Here is a 23,248-nt window from a genome sequence, read left to right on the forward strand (position 1 = left end):
ATTATATATCAATGGAAAGCTACTGCATATCAACCTAAGCAAGTTGTGCTTCCTTTTTCTGGTTATTTTGCTATAATTTTTGATAGAGTACAGATAACTGAACAAACTTTGTTGCACTACATTCTTCATTAAATTATGTTTCCATTGATAATTATGATTATGGTGTTATGGGCCATCAAACTTTGGAAGTACACTTTTCCCAAAAGGTTTCCACAATTTTAGCCACTAGTGTACCTACAGTGGCTGTATACCTGAAGGAGCATCTCCACCTCCATCATTCTACCTGGACACTGAGGTTCAGCTCCGAGGGCCTTCTGGTTGTTCCCTCCCTGCAAGAAGTGAGGTTACAGGGAACCAGGCAGAGGGCTTTCTCGGTAGTGGCGCCCGCCCTGTGGAACGCCCTCCTGTCAGATGTCAAAGAAATAAACAACTATCTGACTTTTAGAAGACATCTGAAAGCAGCCCTGTTTAGGGAAGCTTTTAATATTTGATGAATATTCATCAATATTTGATGAATTATTGTATTTTAATATTTTGCTGGAAGCTGCCCAGAGTGGCTGGAGAGGCCCAGCCAGGTGGGTGGGGTATAAATAATAAATTTGTTGCCATTGTTGTTGTTGTTGTTGTTGTTACTCTGCCTTGGCCTTTGCTCATCAAGATGTGAGAGCTAAGTTTCATCAGCCTACTGACAGCATCTTATCCCCAAATCTCATATCCACATACTACACCACAAAACACAGACATACACACACACACACACAGAGAGAGAGAGAGAGAGAGAGAGAGAGAGAGAGAGAATGTTTGTTTGTTTGTTTTTGTTTGTTTCAATAATATATTAACTGGAGGGAGGTCATGGCTGTGATCCTGTGCCTACTTACCTAACAAGAAGACCCTAAGACAGACCTGTTGGTACATCCATCTCAGTACACTGCCTGGCGCTTCACACAGGGGCAGAAGTGGTTCATTGTGTGCAGGGAAATACACTATGCTAGCTTCCCAACCGGTGGCTCACTCTTGTTTACCAGGAGCGGCGATGCGATGGGGAGGTAGGTGTGATGCCAGCACAACAGAAGGGTCTCCAGTTTGGCTCTGCCAGTGCGCTACACTGTGCCAATTCTCTGCTGCCTTGCCCCTCCATCTTTCCTGTTCAACGACAGTGTCTCACCTGTTGTGAAGCTAGCGCAGGGTCTCCCTTCCACCAGGTGAGCTACTTCAGAACAGTGGTCCCTCCTTGCTTTACCTGGAGATATTGAGGATGGACCTGGGAACTTCTGCATTCAATGCAGATACTTTGCCACGGGCCTACAGCTCTTCTTCAGTTGAACTTTCTTCATAGAAAATGTGCATAGCATCAGGCTGCTTGAGGTGGTGTGTTTTTTCCTTGTTGCTTGAGCAGCATATGGTAGGAAAAGATCCTTAACAGCTACGCAGTGCCTCTCTGCAAACCAATGTTCTTGTATTTCATAATTTCTAAGGGCTGTTTCATAAATTACAAAAAAGTGAGAGTGTGTGAGTCATCTGAATGCAAGGTTTTCATTCACCTATGGATTATGCAGCTTTCAAATTTTTGTTACTTGAATATAATTTCCACCACATTTTGTTGGTGGTGGTGGGAATTAACCCAATATAAACAGATCCAATTATATTTTAATCTTCTACCAGCCCTCAGCTTAGCCACCAAATGTCAGAAACGTAAGCCTTTCAAGCCCTGCCGATATTCCTGAAAGAAATAGCCTGCACAAGCCTAAGCAGGTTGAGTCAAAAGTCAGCCCCACCATTTCCAGTTAGGTTTACTCCCTGGTAAAAATGGTTAAGAATTCAGCCTTAAACTTTGTCACATCCTGTTACAATGCAGAAATTGTTTCCCTTCAAGCAAATGTATAAAACGGACCCCAAGAATGAAATCCAAGAGTAAAATGGCAAATCAAAGACGATATAAAAATAAATACAAAAATGTTTCAAGGTGATTTGCCGCTATGCTCTCAGGCAAAACCTTTAGAATTTGTTGCTCCATAAATGACATTGTACACAGAAAAATCACACATTCCCAGCTATGTTTTGAAGGGACGGACACATTTGCTTAGGGCATTGGTAGACAAAGTGGTGTCAGAGTAGTGTGTGCACACTCAGAGGATGACATCCAAACCATCCTAAATATCTCCACAGAAGCTTACAGAAAGCTTGGCCTATTGCTCAACATCCAAAAAACCAAAGTGCTGCACCAGGGGTCAGCAAACTTTTTCAGCAGGGGACTGGTCCCCTGTCCCTCAGACCTTGTGGGGGGCCGGACTATTTTTTTTGGGGGGGGGGATGAGCAAATTCCTATGCCCCACAAATAACCCAGAGATGTATTTTCAATAAAAGGACACATTCTACTCATGTAAAAACACGCTGATTACCGGACCATCTGTGGGCCGGATTTAGAAGGCGATTTGGCCGGATCCAGCCCCCAGGCCTTAGTTTGCCTACCCATGTGCTGCACCAACAAACACAAAACAACCCATCTGCAGCACCACAAATCCAACTTAATGGTGTAACGTTGGAAAATGTCAATCATTTTTCCTACCAAGGGCCAACATTTAAGCCGAAATCCAGTATCACCTGAGCTCTGCGAGTGCAGCTTTCTGTTCTGCCTGATTATTGTCTTCCAAAGCAACTGCTCTATTCCCAACTTAAGAATGGAAAGCATAATATGCCGGCGGACAACAAAAGAGGTTTTAGAAGGCAAATCTTTAGAAATGTAGTATAAACACCAACAATGGGGAAACACTGGCCTGCAAGTGCTTCAGTTGGAGAAAAGCCTTTACCAAAGGTGTCATGGGTTCTGAAGACACTCAAACTCAGGACGAAAGGGAGAAACACACTAAGAGGAAGGCACGCTTGGCAAATCCACACCGTGATCAACTCCCACCTGGAAACCTATGTCCTCACTGTGGAAGGATGTGTGGATTCAGAATTGGCCTCCACAGTCATTTATGGACAAATTGCTAAGACCGTATTCATGGAAGACAATCTTACTCGGTTACGAAGGATCACCAAAGAAGAAGAAGAAGTCGTCAATGGCCATAATTTCTTTCTGCTAGCCATGATGCTGGTACTGCTGAGTGTGATAGCCCAACAACGTGTGCACCCCTTAGAGACCTCAGCAATGAAGCAGCATGTAAAAGTCTTAAATAAGCAAACAACTAATACATCTGGAGGGCACTGTGTTGGTTATCTTTGGCTTAGGGCATATTTACATTATTAACTTGTATCTGTTTTATTCCAGTTTTATTGCTACCATTTCTCACAAAGAATCCTGGACAGTGTTATCTGATGGCGGTTCAGAGGCTGTTGTACCCCTAAAACTACATATCCCAGAATTCTATAGAGATGCAAAAACTAAGAAGATAGTTTAAATCTATAAAGTGCATAAACACACACACACACACACACACACCCTTGATGTCAGATTTTCTTTTTGTGACAATCTCCCAACAGAACTGGACTCCTGAGTAACAGTTCAGCAAAACGAACCATGCACCCGATATTTATGTAATTATCTATTTATATATATTAAAAATACTTACATACTGCCAACTCATGAAAAATCTCAAGGTGGTCTACAACAATATGGACAATAAACCATTAAACTTCACAAAAACAATAGAAAATAATCATTAAAATGGCTAGCTCGTGGAGAAAATTTAGACAGCCGCCTAGGCTTGTTGGCATAAAATAGTCTTCAAGAGATACCTGTAGTCAATAGCGAGGTTGCCTGCCAAATTTCTGCTGGAAGAGTGTTCCAAAACGACACTAAGTGCTTAGCTTACAGTTGAGGCCAGTCCGGCCTCTGTAAAATAGGGAACAACTAACTGCTCCTCTGGGTCGTTTTATTGATCCAGCTGGGGTTTAACGGCTCAGTTGTTAAGATATCCCAGACTCAAGTTGTTCAGAGCTTTGTAAATTACCACAATATGATACCTCATCTGAATGTGGGAGAGGGGAGGAGAAGGAGGAGACGTCGAGGGGGAAAGTAGACTTTGGGAGGTCCATGATAATTCATTCTGGTTTTATGCAGGAAATTGAACTGATGTTCCCTCAAAGCAGGTGTTATCCCACACTTCCCGGTGCCTTTTCCCTGTCCCTTTCCTTCTCCCCAAAAGTTCAATATTTGAGGAGAGTGGGTTTGTTGTGTAAGACCTGCTGATCAACTATAATTGCCCAACATGTATTTGCCGGTGTGTGATTAAATCCCACCTGAAAACAACGACAATATGGAAGTGCCCTGGGTGAAAATTGAGACTGTGCATAATCTCTCAGATTTAAAGGTTGTGGCACAATTGATGCTGTGTTACCCATTTAGTTGTGTGTACAACAACTAGCCACAAAAGTGGCCGTTTACAGCTAGTCACCAAAGGAGCTCTATTTTTTGTTTGGCTACCTTTCTAGTTCCTTTGTTTTTATACAAGTTTCCGTAACGGAAAGCCTTTGTGGAGAGCTACTCTCAACTTGCACATAGAAATCACAGAAATCTCTTCCCAAATATTTTCGGTAACCTGTTGCTTAGTAAATGGATCTTTGGCTTTAATGCAGTTAGAAAGGGACTGTAATTTAATTGAAGTCGAGATGCCTGGGCTTGTTTTAATTTCTACCCAGTGTTTCTGGGGATCCAGGTGATACGGTTTCTTTGTGTGCCCAGGCAAATGTTTTGATACGAATGCCAACTTTAATCACAGGTAAATGCAAAAGGTGCTCAGATTCGATTCTCCTTTTAAACAGCTTACTGTATTCACAGCTCATCCGTGATAAAAGCTTGTTCTTACAACTTGGGCACTTCCAGATTGTCGCTGTCTTGCGGGTGGGATTCAATAATATGTTGCCAAATCTGTGAATGCTTTAGTTGAGATTCCTGCATTGTGTGGGGTTGGACTAGATGACCCTCAGGGTCCCTTCCAATTCTATAATTTTATGAATTCAGGTTGTGCAGCTGAAGTGAATCTGGCCCTGTCACGAAACAGACCCACTCTGCGCTACGCAAACCTGGACTTTTTGCAATATGAAAAGTTTATATTAACTTTAAAAGGAAAAAATGCTGTCTGTATGTACCCTGTCCTACCCCTATTTCTAATGAATGTGCTTAAAGTTAACTAGGCTCTCAGATCAGCCTTAATATCTCTGAAGACTGGAGAATTTCATTTATAAAAGCCCATTATTAATCTTTCAGACCTATCAGGCTTTGGTACAAAAACATGCTAATGCAGGAACAAAAATAAAAGACATTCTGTGGACCAACCAGAACATAAGAAGGTCCATTAAATTAATTAATTCAGAATGTATAATTGGCTTTTTAAAAATTTGGATATGATGTGGCAAGATTTGATATGTTATTAATTGGAACATTATTAATGAAAATTTAATAAAAAATATTTTTTAAAAACCACATGCTAATGAAATCTGCTATCTAGAATCTCTTCAGCTCTTCTCTTTGAATACTGGCCCCAGATTTCTGTTTCTTTCAAAATAAAGTGTTGAAAGGGTTCTTTTTATCATGTGGTGATCTTGTAGCAAGGTTAAAGCTTACTGGGAAATGGTATAGAATGAATTGAAAAAGATGTATAAAATAGTGTTTGTAAAAAACCCCAGAAGCTTTGCTTTTGGGAATTATAGGGACAGAACTATCCAAACTATATGAAAATTTATTCATGTATGTGACTATAATGGCAAGAATGTTACTTGCCAAAAAATGGAAAGAAGAAGAAGTCTCAGCAAAAGAAGAATGGATACAAAAACTTATGGAATATGCAGAAATGACAAAAAGTACCGGAAAAATAAGAAATCAAGATGATAAATTTTTTATAAAAGAATGGAAATGGTTTATGGAATATTTACAAATAAATTGTAAACAGATAAGAACATTGGCAGGATTATTGTAATAACCTGCAGTTTTATAAGAGTATATATTTAAAACAGATCCATAAATGAGTAAATTAAGTTAATTTGGAATATACAGAAAATACTAAAAATAAATTTAAGGAACCACAGAATGATGTTGAATTGTTTCTTTAAATGTAAAGGTTCATCATTGTTTCACCCGATGTGTATATCTTTAAGGGGCCAGAGCAAGGGCCAGAGCAAAATAACGAGATCCAGCTTTACAGCTGTGAAACATAGCAGGTGCTGCTGAGTTGTACTGATTAAGCTGTGTCAGGAATTGGGTGTAGTATATAAGGAGCAGCACCTAGCTCTGCCATTTCCCTGGGGGATGGGTTGGTGGTTGGGTCATGCTTGTTTGTTTGTTAATGTATTTAGTGTAAAAGGAGTTTTTGGTTTTTCTTATTAAAACCTTGTTTAAGTTATTTTTGAGTCTCTTTTTAATGCATGGTCTCCCCAGCAAGCTCTCTGCGCTACTATACTGCGAAAAGCCAACAAATGAGTGAGAAGGAAGTTGAGTTTTAAAAAGTTAAAGTGATTGTAAAATGTATAAAATTTAAAATCATAGAAAATAATAAAAAATAAAGTGTTGAAAGGGTTATTTTTGGCTGATAGTAATTTCAGCAAACATCCCTTGCCTGCTTTGAGGAGCTTTGGTTGAAATGGAGAAGCTGTCTTCTCCAGAATCTCATCTAATAATGCTTATGGTTGAAATTGATCCAAACTTGGGAACAACTGGGTTTTGTAGCGAGATAAAGCAAAAGTAGCCACCTTAGAGCATCACCCCGGGACCTTAGGATGATGGGTGAGTAAATGATCATCATTTTCATCATCATCATCGCTTCAAGACCTGCTTCTCAGGATGCCTATAGACCCTTTCAGTGGGCTATGGTTTTCCCAGTAGTGATGTATGGAAGTGAGAGTTGGACCATAAAGAAGGCTGATCGCCGAAGAATTGGTGCTTTTGAATTATGGTGCTGGAGGAGACTCTTGAGAGTCCCGTGCACTGCAAGAAGATCAAACCTCTCCATTCTGAAGGGAATCAGCCCTGAGTGCTCACTGGAAGGACAGATCGTGAAGCTGAGGCTCCAATACTTTGGCCACCTCATGAGAAGAAAAGACTCCCTGGAAAAGACCCTGATGTTGGGAAAGATGGCGGGCACAAGGAGAAGGGGACGACAGAGGACGAGATGGTTGGAAAGTGTTCTCGAAGCTACCAGCATGAGTCTGACCAAACTGTGGGAGGCAGTGGAAGATAGAAGTGCCTGGCATGCTCTGGTCCATGGGGTCACAAAGAGTCGGACACGACTAAACGACTAAACAACAACAACAAATTGTTTTGGAGTTCTTGTTAGGGCTGTTAATTTTGTTGTTATTGATACTAATTTTGTATCTTTGTTAGGGTTTATATCTTTCTTATATTATTATGACTTACTTGAGGATTGTACTTCAGTCATTGAGGCAATTCCCTGGAAGTCTCATCTCAGTCAACTGAGTCAGAGTTCACACAGTCCATTTCAATGAATGTTTCTAAGATTGCAGCCTTCATTTTGATATCGCAGGTTTATTTTACTTGGGGTACGTTGAACAGTGGTGTGTATGCGTCCAGCCATCCTTGAGTGTCCTAACACATTATCCAAATCGGGATCTGAGTTTGCACATCGTTTTAATTGGTGTTATTTAAGGCTTTAGAGAACAAACCATACATTCTGTCTGTTTCGTTCGGGAAGGAACAGATCAATACGGTCCTTCTCATTAGCTCAATTTAAAAAAAGAGAGGGGGGGAAAGAGTTGCCAGTGTTGAGCCATTACGTCCACATTAAATCCTGAAGGGAAAAGATCTGGTTTCTTTCTTTTATGGCCACATAACAAAACAGTTGGGGGCTGGGGAGGATAGACAGGCTTGCTTTATGTAGCAATGTCTTTTGTGCAAACTCTGTGTGAGCAATTGTACAAGGTGAGGTCTTTGGGTGAAACAGGATAGTGCCTTGAAATTCAAAGCAAAAAATACAGAGCCACTGTCGCTTGGCACCATAATTAAATGAGTCTCTCAGCTCAAGAGGAAAGCTGGCCTTTCAGCAACCCAATCTCCCGCATGATAGTTTTGGAGATATTCCTGGTACCCTAAACAGTGGCCGATCGGCAAGATTGTAATTTAGGTCACGTCTACCTGCACTACCGATTTGATCTAGTTTCGCACTGGTTTAAGAAGAGGAGCTTGCTGGAAGCAGACAAGAGCGGGGGAGAGGGGGGGGAGAGAGATTTCCAGAGGATTGATAGTGGCGCAAAAGAATCATCACCGGCTGTCTGCAATGCACATGCCTTTTCCCCACTCAGCTGCCATCTTTGATCAAAGAAATGTCACAGCTTGTTGCGCTCCTTGAAACCTATCTAACCAGAGATTATAGCAGCAGAGAAGGACAAAAGAAATCAGTATGTGTGGACCCCACAACGGCGACTCTATTAAACTGCATTCCGTTCTCAGGGATGGTACGTATTGTCTGCCTCCTCCTCTATGGCCATCAAAACCAGTTTCCAAGTAGCGTCCTTCAGCCATCGCTGCAGATGCAAACTATAAGCTTTATCCTGTAAAACCTGATAAACCCAACCAAGCAGTATATAAATTTTGTGAAATAACAAAATAATAATAATAATAATAATAATAATAATAATAATAATAATAATAATAATTTATTTATTTATATGTCACCCATCTGGTTGGGTATCCCCAGCCACTCTGGGCGGCTTCGAACAAAATATTAAAGATATAAAAAGATTAATATAATTATCATCAGATATACTCCTGGTATTGAACACAATTATAAAATTTATAGAAAAGAAATTTAAAACTGACTTCCAATTAATCTCACTGTACTTTGTCTATCCATTACTTTATACCACACAGTTACATATTTCTTATATAATTTCTTTTTACCTCCCTACAAACTTACAGGGATCAGTCTAATTCTGCCAAGATGTTTCCTTCTATTCCATAGTTTTCTAAATATTCTTTAAAGATTCTCCAATTCTTATAGACTTTTTGTTTTGGTTGGCCTCTTACTCTTCCTGTTGCTTTCACGACAGTAAAGTAAGCTATAAATATGAATATTGGATATAGGGATATAGATATATAGATACTTCTGTATATATATATATATATATATATATATATATATATATATTCAGAAACCCTGACTAACAGGAGCTCATTGCATCTTCAGTTTTGTACCACTTCCTCTGGGACGAATTAGTTTCATGCAGGGATGGTTGCTGATGACAATGCAAGCAAGTCTGCAGTTATCCCTTTGTGACGCTCTCACACATGGCATTTAAAAATAACATAGTCCAGCAGCTCTCACACCATTTGCACATGTTGTTGATAATGACACAGGACAGAAACCTGAATAGTTGCATTTTCAAGGGACTTTACAGTCGAGAAAATGCAGGCACTATGTTTAACTTCCAGGCTCCGGAAAAGCCAATTAAGCATCTGTCACCTGCGCAGACCAGAAAGCTTCCAACAGGACAATAGCCACATGTATTTATCTATGTGCGGTGCAGTCCCACAACTGCACATATAATTATCAGTTGCCCCTCCAACGGCTGCTGTTTGAATTTTTTCTCACGTGTACATTAAGAGCAAAGGCACATGCAACTTTACACCGGAGGTGCCTTGCGGTGTTCAAGTGCATGCATTTACATGCACGAGCACTCAGCTCAAGATACATCTGCTTCCTTTCAAAAATTTAACGTCTAGGGAGGCTCAGGGAGTGGGAGGTGCTAGCAACATTTTAAGGGGCCTTCCCAAAGATTTCCCCCTAAAGCAAAGGCAGGGACAGGAGCCCCAAGCCTGGCAAATAGACATATGTGGTCCTTTGGTCCATGCGTAGGAAAACTAAGGCCTGGGGGCTGGATCCTGCCCAATCGCCTTCTAAATCCTGGCCCACAGACAGTCCGGGAATCAGCGTGTTTTTACATGAGTAGAATGTGTCCTTTTATTTAAAATGCATCTCTGGGTTATTTGTGGGGCATAGGAATTCGTTCAACTTTTCCCTTCAAAATATAGTCCGGCCCCCCACAAAGTCTGAGGGACAGTGGACCGGCCCCCTGCTGAAAAAGTTTGCTGACCCCTGTCCTAAAGTCAATTTTTCATGCCCGCAATATGGGCAGGGTGGGCAGAGGGTGAAAACCCCCTACTCCCCATCCCAAAGTCCCAATCTAGATCAGACCCTTTGGATTGCCTATTTGTGAAAGAAGATTCTGACACTCAAGAATAAACCAGGTGATCAAAGTAAGCCTGTATAGTTTGACCCTCATTCTCTTGCCTCAAGGGAAATTACGTGGAGCTAAATGGAGCATAGCCATTTCTCCTTGGCATGGAAACCGAGGTGCAAGGAACAGCCATACAGGTCAGGAAAAGCACCAGGAGAGGTCACTTCTATCTCTCAATGACGGACTCCTGCCTAGACAGAGAAAGAACAGTTTAATTGTGCACCAGTAAAATGTGCACCACTAATATCCACTTTTAGAGGGATGCGGGTGGCGCTGTGGGTTAATCCACAGAGCCTAGGACTTGCCGATCAGAAGGTTGGCGCTTTGAATCCCCGCGACGGGGTGAGCTCCCGTTGCTCGGTCCCTGCTCCTGCCAACCTAGCAGTTTGAAAGCACGTTAAAGTACAAGTAGATAAATAGGTACCACTCCGTTGGGAAGGTAAACGGCGTTTCCGTGTGCTGCTCTGGTTTGCCAGAAGCAGTTTAGTCATGCTGGCCACATGACCCGGAAGCTGTACGCCGGCTCCCTCGGCCAGTAAAACGAAATGAGAGCCGCAACCCCAGAGTCATCTGTGGGTGAACCTAACGGTCAGGGGTCCCTTTACATTTAATATCCATTTTTATCCCCGATTGGGCATCCTGAATGCCACTTTCACCCCTCCATGAGCAGAACAGAAGGATATATCAACTTGGCATCATAAGATTCGGGACACCCAAAAGAACATTAGAAGAAAGATGCATAGCAGACTCTGCTCTTACCTTTGTGCTGTTCTTATCGTGCCTCGAACTTCAAGTGAGCCTTATCAACACGCCTGCATGTACACAACCCTTCCTTCCCTCTCCCCTGCTCCCTAGCTATCAAAGTGTTTTAAGAAGCCAAGTTCAGGTGAGTTGAGTAAATTTTAAATGTCAAGGATCTCCCAGGGAGAAAAGTTATGGGGTTTCCCCCCCTGCAGGACACGCAATCTTTACTCAGTCCAAGTCATTGTCACCACACCCCCACTGGCAGTCAGTTTTGTGTTCTCTTTCTTACTAACCCCATTTTGTAGTTATTCTAAGCTAATTGGGGCAAGGTATAGAAATGGTTGAGGGGAAAACCCAACCCTATGGGCATTACTTTCCTTCCCTCTTTCTTCCCCCATTTCTCTCCCCTCACCCAACTTTCCGTCCATAGAAATATCTACGTAGGTAGAGCACAATGCAAAATACCACCTGAAGTGACTCATATCCTGGCTTGGCGGGGCACACCTCGCTTTACACCCACAGCCACGTTAATAATGTCAAATTCTGTGACAGGTTCCGGGCACTTTACACTTGAGAAGAAATTGGGGTGTTCTGTGCTACTGTGTAAATAGGCCAAGTGTTCTGAGAGAGGTAGAGGGATTTGATGTGTCAGGTTTCATCAGGTCCATTTTCCTTTCCAGTTAAAATAGTTCCTCCACAGCCTTCCTTTGAGGTTCCTTTTTTTTATAAAAGGAAAAGACAGATCCTAGATATCATTACAAGGATTTGCTCACATACCACAGGGGTAGTTCTACTGAGCTCATGAACATTGTGTGCAGGCTTTAGCATTTAGGTTTCACACCAAATGTAACTGAGACCACATAACACCGGTCCTGAAAGACCTACATTGGCTCCCAGGACGTTTCCGAGCACAAATCAAAGTGCTGGTGCTGACCTTGAAAGCCCTAAATGGCCTCAGCCCAGTATACTTGAAGGAGTGTCTCCACCCCCATTGTTCAGCCTACACACTGAGGTCCAGCTCCAAGGGCCTTCTGGAGGTTCCCTCACCGTGAGAAGTGAGGTTACAGGGAATCAGGTAGAGGGCCTTCTCGGTGGTGGCGCCCATCCCATCAGATGTCAAGGAAATAAACAACTATCTGACTTTCAGAAGACATCTGAAGGTAGCCCTGTTTAGTGAAGTTTTTAATGTTTGATGAATTTATTGTGTTTTTAATATTCTTTTGGGAGTCGCCCAGAGTGGTTGGGGAAACCCAGCTGGACGGGCAGGGTATGTATGCATGCATGCATGCATAAATAAATATTAAGGCAGTCATGGGACACCTTTAGCCATCCAGGTTTTTGCTGAACGATGACCCCCGTCATCCCTGACCATTGTTCATGCTGGCTGAGTTGTGGATCAACGTGAATGAAAGAGAAGTAACCGCTCTTAGTTTGAAATCTGTCTCCCAAATGGGGGGAAAACTGGGCAACAGTTTCTGATAACGACTCTCTTCCTAATTTGGGGAGCCCGGCTTTTATAGACAATTGATAGCTATTTATATGCTGTTATTTTGAGACCTTAATTCATACTGAACCTCTAACAAGAAGGTTTAAGCCTCAGTCTACCGTCTAGACTTCCAAAATGATCTGTGGCTGAAGAAAATTGCATAAATATAAGATCTTAGATAGTAATTATTCTCTTTTTCCCTTTCCTTGGTCAGAAAGCAGTTTCAGGATGGCAATTCTGATAAGTTATACTCACTGTCTTATAATAACACGACTCAAGGGTCTGTGGGATTTAATGCTATGGTAAGTCACAAAGTGTGGGGGTGGCCTCACATTACATAAATAAACAGGAAAAGCGAGTGATGTTCATGAGTTTTCTCAGGTCCCATTTAGAAAGGGCTTTCCCTCCTAAAGGTGTAGTTGTGGCTTGTGCAGGTAAAACAGCACACAAATAAGTATTTATGGCATATTGGACATTTAATGGAAAGGTGAGGTGTGAATGTTTATTCTCCTACAGAGAAGCAGCTCAAGGCATCTTGTAGCCTGAGGCAGAGTAGCAAAGCCAGCCAGGTTTGGGGGGCACTTGGGGCAGAAAATCCCACAAGCAGTAAAATATACATCAAGTAAAAACACAGTAAGCAGCTGTGGTTCAATGCTGGAGCATCTCCTGCTGCCAGCCAGGGTCTACAGTACTGAGCCAGAATAATCAACCGTCAAACTTAGCATAAGGCGGTTTTCTATGTTTCCTAGCAACCCAAATGTGGTGCCTGGGGTGGCTGGCCTTACACACACACACACACACACACACACACACACACACTTCATCTGTGCTTCTGGACCTCACTGAGTAATTTATTTGTATCTCCATAGGGTTTATTCGGCAACCATGTAAAAAGCAGGTCCTTAAGATAGTTGTAACTACACAGCACCGTCGTGTCGGGCCTAGGAGTAGAAAAGTGTTATCACCATACTAACCATGATCCCCCTGTCTCCATTACATCCTATTAGGGATGTAGGTGGTGCTGTGGTCTAAACCACTGAGCCTCTTGGGCTTGCCAATCGGAGGGTCGGCAGTTCGAATCCCCGCGACGGGGTGAGTTCCTGTTGCTCTGTCCCTGCTCCTGCCAGCCTAGCAGTTCAAAAGCATGCCAGGGCAAGTAAATAAATAGGTATCACTGCGGCGTGAAGATAAACGGCGTTTCTGTGCACCCTGGTTTCCTTCATGGTGTTCCATTGCGCCAGAAGCGGTTTAGTCATGCTGGCCACATGACTCAGAAAGCTTTCTGAGGGCAAAGGTCGGCTCAGCCTCAGCCTGAAAGCAAGATGAGCACCACAACCCCAGAGTTGAATTCGACTGGACATAAACGTCCAGGAGTCCTTTACCTACATCCTATTATTCCCTAATATTCATTATGCCCTTTTGAAAGCAGCAATATAGTTCTGCCCCAACTGGGTGAAACATTTCACTTTGCAACTCTACCACCTCATTCTGTGTAAAGGTAAAGGGACCCCTGACGGTTAGGTCCATTCGCGGACGATGCTGGGCTTGCGGCGCTCATTTCACTATACTGGCTGAGGGAGCCGACATACAGCTTCCGGGTCATGTGGCCAGCATGACTAAGCCGTTTCTGGCGAACCAGAGCAGCGCACAGAAACACCGTTTACCTTCCCGCCGGAGTGGTACCTATTTATCTACTTGCACTTTGACGTGCTTTCGAACAGTTAGGTTGGCAGGAGCAGGGACCGAGCAATGGGAGCTCACCCCGTCGCAGGGATTCGAACTGCCGACCTTCTGATCGGCAAGTCCTAGGCTCTGTGGTTTAACCCACAGCGTCACCCATGTCTCTTCTGTATGTGTAGACCAGACCTAAATCTGCTTGAGATATTGGGGAACCCATAATGATATTTCGCTACATGCCAAGAGGTGTTTTTTTGTTTTGTTTTTTAAAGAGCAAGAGAAGGATTCAAATGTGTTGACTGTACTCTGAAATAGTACAGTCCTGGGAAGTCTTCCCTTCCTTAATTAGTGTGTGAGTAGATTTGACTAACAAATTGAACAGCACAAACCCTCTCCTTCTTCCTCTCTGCCTACGCCAAGTACAGGAGATACACCATCATATAAATCTCTCATCGCCTGAAATGCTTTTCAAGTCTTCCCATTTGATGGGTGTTGTCATTTTATTCCGAACACTGTGAGCCTTAAGAGTTTGTATTAATTGTCTGAAAGGTAATGAGTGTGCTATTTTACTGTTGGCATGACAGCTGAACAGGGAGACTTCATCAAGAGGGGTTGAGTCATTTTTTTTGGGGGGGGGAGTAGATTTACATTGAGCAATTAACTACTCTTTGACCCACTTTCTGCTGTCTTAAGTGCTTGGCTGCAGGGAGGTGAAAAGACAAACAGCCCCCACAGTGTGAGTAGGCTTCCAAAAAACAGCAGCTTCTTTCTAAAAATGAAAAGGAAATTGTTTTGTTTAGTTTTGTCTCTGAGGTTTTTGATCTGTTTTATATTCGTTTTATGGTTTCTTTTGTGGCCATCTTGCAAATCTAGATTAATAAAATTATTGGGGGAAGGGGAGAGGAAATTTGGTTGTGGCTGGGTGGAGAGAAAAATGTATTTCATTACTCTTAGCATCCGTAGCAGGCAGGGAATACAGTGGTGCCCCGCAAGACGAATGCCTCGCAAGACGGAAAACCCGCTAGACGAAAGGGTTTTCCGTTTTGGAGGTGCTTCGCAGAACAAATTTCCTATGGGCTTGCTTCGCAAGACGAAAATGTCTTGCGAGTTCCTGCGATTTTTTTTCACTCCCCACCCCCTTTTTCTAAGGCACTAAGCTGCTAATAGCCTTTTAGCAGCTAATCCGCTAATCCCTTAAGCCTTTAATAGCCGCTAATAGCTGCTAAACCGCTAATAGCGCTAATCCGCTAATCCGCTAATGGGGTTGCTTCACAAGACGAAAAAACCGCTAGACGAAGAGACTCGCGGAACGGATTCTTTTCGTCTTGCGAGGCACCACTGTACTACCCCCAAACGAGGTAGTAACAACCCAAGAAGGGAGTATACAGAAATGACCTAAGGACCGGACAGCTGCTAGGGATCAGCATTATTTGCATGCATGTGTGAAGGGGAGTAGAGCTTTGGAGAAGCCTGCCAAGTAATCATAATCATAATCATTTTTATTTGTATCCTGCCCTCCCTGGCCAATGGTCAGAGCGGCTAACATCATAAATGTGGCCCAGGACCCATGTACCCATGGGACCGTCTCTCCTGGTAGGGTTTACAAATGACAACATTTTGGAGATCCCAAGTCGCAAGGTGGTTAGATTGGTCTCAACTAGGGCCAGGGCCTTTTCAGTACTGGCTCCAACTTGGTGGAATGCTCTGTCACAACTAGACTAGGGCCCTGTGGGACTTGACATCTTTCCGCAGGGCCTGCAAGACAGAGCTGTTCCTCCTGGCCTTTGGTTTGGACTCAGTCTGACCCTTATGTTTCCCTCCCCTTATGGTTTTGATCTATGGGCTATTTTTAAAATGAGGCTGCATTTTAAATCGCATTTTAACCTGTATTTTAAATTGGTCCTCCCCCCATTATGTTTTTACTGTAATTTTACTGTGTTAGCTGCCCTAAACCCAGCTCTGGCCGGGGAGGGCGGGGTAGAAATAAAATTTATTATTATTATTTATTATTTAAAAACATCACAATATGCATTAAAAACAGACATCAATTAATTAAAATACATCTTAAAATTAATTCAGAGAAGTTAAAATCTGGGCAGGTGGCAATTATCAGGTTGGAATTGAGAGTGATTTGCAGAATGCAGGTTGCTTTCTGTCCTGCAAGTGAATTGGATTTGTATTGAGAACACACCTCCTGGCAGCAGCTGTCTTGACTCCCTGTCTTACATTCTGCATTCCACCACAGATCAAGGCAAACACAAGGTTCTCCGCTCTTTCTATGTTTAACCTCCCCTTGTTTCTGCATTACAAGAATGTTGGTGTCAACAGCAGCATGAATTATGTAGGAATGGCAACATCTTTAATTTGGCATACTGCCAGGACAACCTAGTGCTTTTGCACAACAAAAATGGAACAATAACAACAACAACGAAAGGAACATCTGTGGTTAAGAAAAGTAACAGGATTTCAGTAGGTGGCTACATACCACACATGGTTCACTAAGGATGTGACCATCGCAAATGTTTTGGGGGTACAAACTGTTGAAGAAAAGCAAGGACATTTCCTTCTTCTGAACTGCATGTATTACCTTGAACCACACAAAGCCACTGTTTGTTTGGGATCTAGCCACCCCTTGCTTGTAGTCTTTGCTTTGTCTAACTCCACGCCTAAAAGTGGAGCCATTTTGTTTGTTCTCTCCAGACAAGATATCTACTATTTCTCTTTTTATGTCTACTCATCCTATAAATAGTTCCTGCATGAATAAAGCCTTTTAACTCTAGAAACTTTAAGTGATTGTTCCAATCTAATTTGCCCACACTGCAAGGTCTGCTAACACAAATAACCTTGAATGAGGGAGCGCATGTGACACCCCGATAGCTTTAGGAACACATGTCATCCTGCAATTGCATCTGGAGGAACCCTAAAGCTGTTGATGGCACTACAAGCAAGATCTTTGCAGCTTAAGGCAGAGGTTGTTAGAGTGATAATAAAAAATGCAAGGTGAGCTTTTGTGATAAATCAAAAGTAGCTGAGTAAACTTCAGTATTGGAACCTCTCCTCTCCTTCTCTCTCTCTCTCTCTCTCTCTCTCTCTCTCTCTCTCTCTCTCTTTCTTGAAATACATTACGTCCTGTTAATTTTTTGGTTTTTAATCAAATCTACCATCATGCCATCTTAGACAGTGTTTTGCTTTTTGTGGTTTGGATTATGAAGGTAATAAATGTGAAGTGCTCTGCATATTTAAACATGTTGCTTAAATATTAAATATTATGATGCACATGTAAGTGGTTTCATGATTTCTGCCTAAATGTTAAAGATGGTATCTTTCACAGGATAACAATCAGGGAAATGAGCACCCTAGTACTATGCTTAAAAAGTAGCTGGGTGTCAAAAGCTGAGTATCTTCTGTTGGTTGTGTCTCAATATATTAACTAATGGAGAGCTACAGAGGAAGTAGAAAAAGGGAAAGAAAAATGCTACAGACCTGGTCAATGGTTTTATTCCTCCAACCCTGTCCCACAGCCAGAAAGCTGCGATGAGGTATTGGCCAAACTCTACAAGACACCATTCACACAATCATGTTAATGGCTGTTAAGAAGCTAAATGCCCTGATCCAGACTGAGACCCTGTTAAGGTGACCGTGTACTCCTTTGCCCTCCCCTGTGGTCCTGATCCGGATCCAAGGCACTTGCTCCTTACTTTTCAATCGCCTTTCCCACAACTGCCGATTTGGTGAATGGAGCCTTGTTGGGTTGGGCCAGGGTGGCCACTTACGCATTGCCAAGAATCAGAAAATGTATCATCCTAAGAAAAGGGATGCAGATCTGCCAGTGGCGTAGCGTGGGTTGTCAGCACCCGGGGCAAGGCAAGTAATTTGTGCCCCCTAACCCGTGGATTTTAGCAGGGGGCAGAGAGCTGCAAGTGCGAGCGCGCCCCCCCCAGATGTTGCGCCCGGTGCGGCCGCCCCCCCTGCACCCCCCCACGCTACGCCACTGAGATCTGCATACAATTTATGTATGCTCCTTATAGGTATAGGTGCCAATTTAGAAATAACATTGCTCTAATATGAATTCAACACATCGCACTATATACAGTAGGGAAGACTGTGAGTGGGTGACTCAAGTGCTAGTGGCTAAGGGGCAGCTTCAACAGCCCTCCTGCTCTCCTTTCACATCGTCCTTTAACCCAGACTTGACATGGACAGCTCTTTGAACAGAAGACAATTTGGGAAAGGCACACTTCCCTTATCAGAACAGGCTCGCTAAAGGCTGCATTGGCTGGCTGCCCCCCTCCCCGAGTGGATGGGCAGGTAGAACAGCATAGCCCTGTGAATCCTCCATGCCCTGCACCCACCTGGGGGCAGCAAGTATTGGGCTGGTGCAGCAGGTTTTGTTCACCCTCCACCCCCAGCCCCTGGTCCTTCCTGGTGCATTCATGCGCACATATGCTCTGGGCACCAGCAAAGGACGCAACACCACTGCACCACACCACCTTCCCAGCAGGAGGGTCGCTGTTGCTTACTGAAAGTTGACGGGGAGAGGAACCAGGGAGGATGACGCAGTGCAGGAGCACCAAATTGGCTCCGCTACTGTGTTTGCACCAGGCTGACCACACTGCTGCCTTCCCCGTCCCCCTTGACCCTTCAGGTAAGCCACAATGACCCACTTGCTGGGAAGGTAGCGTGGCGGCTCCATGCCACCTGACAAGCTGCTTCTGGCTCTGTCTTAATTTCCCTTGCACAGTGTCAGCGGCGGAGCTAGCCGCTCGGGCACCCAGAGCGGCGTAAATGCCGTGCACCAGGGGGTGGGGCGATCCACCCAGGGGGACAATCGCTGCAGTAGTGATCTGCCTGTCAGAACTCCACTCGGCCAAGCCGATAAGGCCTCATCTTCCTCTGAGCTGAGCCTTTGAAATCGCCTCCGACGTGTTTAATGACCAGAGCCTTTAATAAGGCCTCAAGCACATTCTATCCAGCAGAGTTCCCAGCACAGGGAAGAGACGAGAGGTTTGGCTACATTGTAAAGGGTTTTATTTCTATACTACGCAGAACAGAAAAGACATCCTCTCTCTATGAAACCAGAGAGCAACTGAAACAAAGGAACAAAGGAAACCACTAACGTCACATCCCGTCTCCCTTCCCGAGAGACTTCCAAGAGTCTGGACTGTCTCTGGAATGTAAACAGAGTCCTGTGACTCCCAGCAGCTGCACCGTGAGAAACACTGCCCAGGGGGCGATCAGCACAGTGGCGATCCACCCAGGGGGCATTTGGCATGGCGATGATCTGCCCAAGGGGGCGACTGGTGTGGCGGCGATCTGCTCGAGGGGTGATTGGCGCAGCGGCAATCCACCTGGGGGCCAATCGGTGCAGCAGCGATCCGCCCAGGTGGGATTTTGTCACCCCCCTCTGGGATGATACCCGTGGCAAACCACCCCCACCGCCCCTCCTTCCTACGTCCCTGAACAGTGTTGGCTGAAGGTCATTGGGACTGTTGGTCAGAAGGCAGAGAGGGCAACAATAGGTGAAGCCATCAGCCTATATCAGGCTGAGCGAGCTGGTTCCAGTTTTGGCCCTATCCGCTTCCATGATGAGCTCTCCAAAGGCAACACAGAGACTAAGGAGAAGAAGAAGAAGAAGAAGAAGAAGGAGGAGGAGGAGGAGGAGGAGGAGGAGGAGGAGGAGGAGGAGGAGGAGGAGGAGGAGGAGTTTGGATTTGATACCCCGCTTTATCACTACCCAAAGGAGTCTCAAAGCGGCTAACATTCTTCTTTCCCTTTCTCCCCCACAACAAACACTCTGTGAGGTGAGTGGGGCTGAGAGACTTCAAAGAAGTGTGACCAGCCCAAGGTCACCCAGCAGCTGCATATGGAGGAGCAGGGATGCAAACCCGGTTCCCCAGATTACGAATCTACCTCTCTTAACCACTACACCACACTGGAGGAGAGAGCTGGCAGGGAAAAGGCAGATAGGTGGGGGCTGGCTGATGGCCGGCTGGGGTTGGTGAGGCAGGGCCCCATATGCCATGATGCTTGAGCCTCTGCCCCCTTTACATCAGTGGAACTAGGTCATTACCTTTGATGGATTCAGGTTTTCTGCTATTTTCATCCTATTCCTGCAAGGAATGGCTGTAGAGTTAAAGCAATGCCTTGGCACGTCCTTAAAAAATAATTCACAAAGAAATTTCCTACATGCCCAACAGCTCCTAAAAGTATTCATCTGTTGTTGTTTTTTAATTTTTGCTTCAGACAGCTGGCACAACTAAGCTTCCTTGAAAACCCTAAAAATTGTAGCTGCCTGAACCCCGGGTAAACTATTGAAACAGGGGCTGAAGAGGGGAAATCCCAGCAACTAAATTAAAAAGGATGAGTCAGAGAGAACGAAAGTTAAATGTAAGTGGATGATTATAAAACAGAGGTAGGTTTTTGAATGAGAGGGATATGTGAAAATGCATTTGCCCTCCACATGGTGCATTGCAATGAAATTTCAGCCTCATGAAAGGGTCTCAAAGTTGTTAATCACCTAGAAGCATAGCTGGGAACTTGATGCTGCAAATTCCTTAAAATGAAGAGCAGAAAATCTTCCATTTTCCTATCCTTACATTCTCCAAGAGTGCAATCCTATACAGAGATTGATTGTGGTGGATCATCTGACCTTGGCATTATCAACACCACACTCTAACCAACTGAGCTAACCTGTCTGTCTGTTGTTGTTGTTGTTGTTTAGTTGTTCAGTCGTGTCCGACTCTTCGTGACCCCATGGACCAGAGCACGCCAGGCACTCCTGTCTTCCACTGCCTCCCGCAGTTTGGTCAGACTCATGTTTGTAGCTTCGAGAACACTGTCTAACCATCTCGTCCTCTGTCGTCCCCTTCTCCTTGTGCCCTCCATCTTTCCCAGCATCAGGGTCTTTTCCAGGGAGTCTTCTCTTCTCATGAGGTGGCCAAAGTATTGGAGTCTCAGCTTCACAATCTGTCCTTCCAGTGAGCACTCAGGGCTGATTTCCTTAAGAATGGATGCGTTTGATCTTCTTGCAGTCCATGGGACTCTCAAGAGTCTCCTCCAGCACCATAATTCAAAAGCGTCAATTCTTCGGCGATCAGGCTTCTTTATGGTCCAGCTCTCACTTCCATACATCACTACTGGGAAAAGCATAGCTTTTACTATACGGACCTTTGTTGGCAAGGTGATGTCTCTACTTTTTAAAATGCTGTCTAACCTGTCTACTCAGAAGTAATTCCTATTAGGTCCAGTGGGACTTATTTCCAGGTACGCGAGTACAGGATTGCTGCCTCAATATACTGCTAAAACTGAAATCTTATGCCAAAATAACTCAGAGTAAGCCCCATTGAACTCAATGGAATTTCTACCTGAACAGACATGTATAGGATCGCACTGCAATCTGCTTTCTGTTGATAAACTGTATTTCCCCTGGGGCTTGGTGTTGTGTGGTATTATTTCGTTTTTTTACTTCCATACAATGCTAATCACTGGGGAAGGCTGGAAACAGGTTTAAAATTAGAGTAATCAGCCTTGTAAACGGCTTTTTGTAGTGCTCATTATCATCACAAGTGCAACTCTGCAATTTATGCACCTTCTGGCAAAATATCTGTCCCTTTCTCCCCAAAATATACAAACCCACAATGAGCACTTTCACACAATGCTTGTTTCAGGGATCACCGGTTCCCCACCCACCTCTGATCCTGAGAATGAAGATATATTAGTTCATCTCTATCTATAAACAGATAGGCATAATAAAACGTTGCTGAAATAAAATACAATTCAGTGTGTGTGTGTGTGTGTGTGTGTGTGTGTGTGTAACTAAAAAGCATTGCTTACACAATTTGTATATAAATACGCATATGTATGCACATGGTGGGGAAATCTCGATGCATTTAATGCCAGGTTCCCAATTATCTTTGCAAATCAGATGTTAGGCTGAATCATAGATCAGCTCAGACTTCCTTACTCTGGTAGGTTTTGTTCCCCCCCCCCCCTCGTGGAGCATGAACTAGCTTCTGGGCTCTTACAACATTTTCTTATGAGCCGAATTCTCAAGATGAGTGGATGATTTCCTTTCGGTTCCCACAATTTATCTCCTCTTCACATGGCTCCGGGATTTTTCGCTGAAGGTAGGTCTCAATTGCCTTTGTGTTACTAATCTCTTAGAATATTATTGGTAGAGTCCTTCTCTTTTGCTCTTGGAGTTGAAAAGCCAGTGGGTGTTGCTGCGGCTGGCACAGAGACGCTTAGGGTTTTCATTAGACTTTTACAGTGCAATTTGCCTTATATATATTCGCTTGGAAGGTAACTCCACTTTGTCCAATAGCCTGTGTGTTGGGGATTGTCCCCTGAAGGATAAATAAGCCGACTCATTTAGAACGAGGTAATAACATCAGGTGCACTCACATTCTCCCTGCGTTGTTTTGTGTGTGCAATATTTAGTCTGGAAGGGATTGTATAATATAATATGTACTTAAAGACCTATTGCTTAATGAAATAGGTATACTAACTTTTGAATCTCAGAAAGAGATTAAAAAGATGCTATCCTGCCTTGATGAAGCAAAGGCAAGGTGCATGTGTGCCGTTTAGACATTTCGCAAGCTGCTATTCCCTAAGGAATATTTGCAAGACATAATGGCCTCAATCTAGATAAAGATTAGCTGAGATGATGCTCCATTGAATGCAATAGGATGTTCATCATAACCTGTCTAACCCCCATTACATTCAATGGGACAGCCCAATCCTGTGCCTGTTTGCTTGGATTGACATCTGGCAGTGTTTCCTGCGACTTACTCTCAGGTTGAGTGTGCACAAGGTTGCAGTCTTCTCCTTCTTTTTATTGATTTTTACATATTAGTTATCATTCATACAACAGAACTTCGCATCTTATACAATCTTTTTGGACTTCCATCAGCCCCTCTGATGGTCTTCTGTTCTTATCACTTATTCTGCATTTCTTAAATTCCTATTGCCTTTAATTATCTTAACTAACAGTCCCCCTCGTTACCTTTTTTTTGGGCAATGTTTCAAATAGTCCACCTTACGAAACTTCTCACAAACCTACGAGCATAATATGATCCTCACAATTACTCTCCAAATAATCCATAAATTTATGCCAGTCTTCTGTGAATCTCTGGTCCCGCAGATTTTGAATTCTTC

General features: G+C 43.6%; 2 long non-coding RNA genes across 2 annotated transcripts in view; both read left to right on the forward strand.

The window, feature by feature from the left end:
• LOC310668070 overlaps positions 1–23,248 on the forward strand; it is a 160,562-nt gene that overhangs the window by 61,873 nt on the left and 75,441 nt on the right. The window lies entirely within an intron of this gene.
• The window catches only part of LOC310667962, a 43,289-nt gene continuing 42,133 nt past the window's right edge, over positions 22,093–23,248 (forward strand). Inside the window, exon 1 of the long non-coding RNA XR_014506487.1 lies at positions 22,093–22,218. This is a non-coding gene — a long non-coding RNA (uncharacterized lncRNA). The remainder of the gene's footprint in view (positions 22,219–23,248) is intronic.

The sequence above is a fragment of the Podarcis tiliguerta genome, assembly GCF_965153285.1.
Source record: "Podarcis tiliguerta genome assembly, chromosome: 17".
NCBI lineage: Eukaryota > Metazoa > Chordata > Lepidosauria > Squamata > Lacertidae > Podarcis > Podarcis tiliguerta.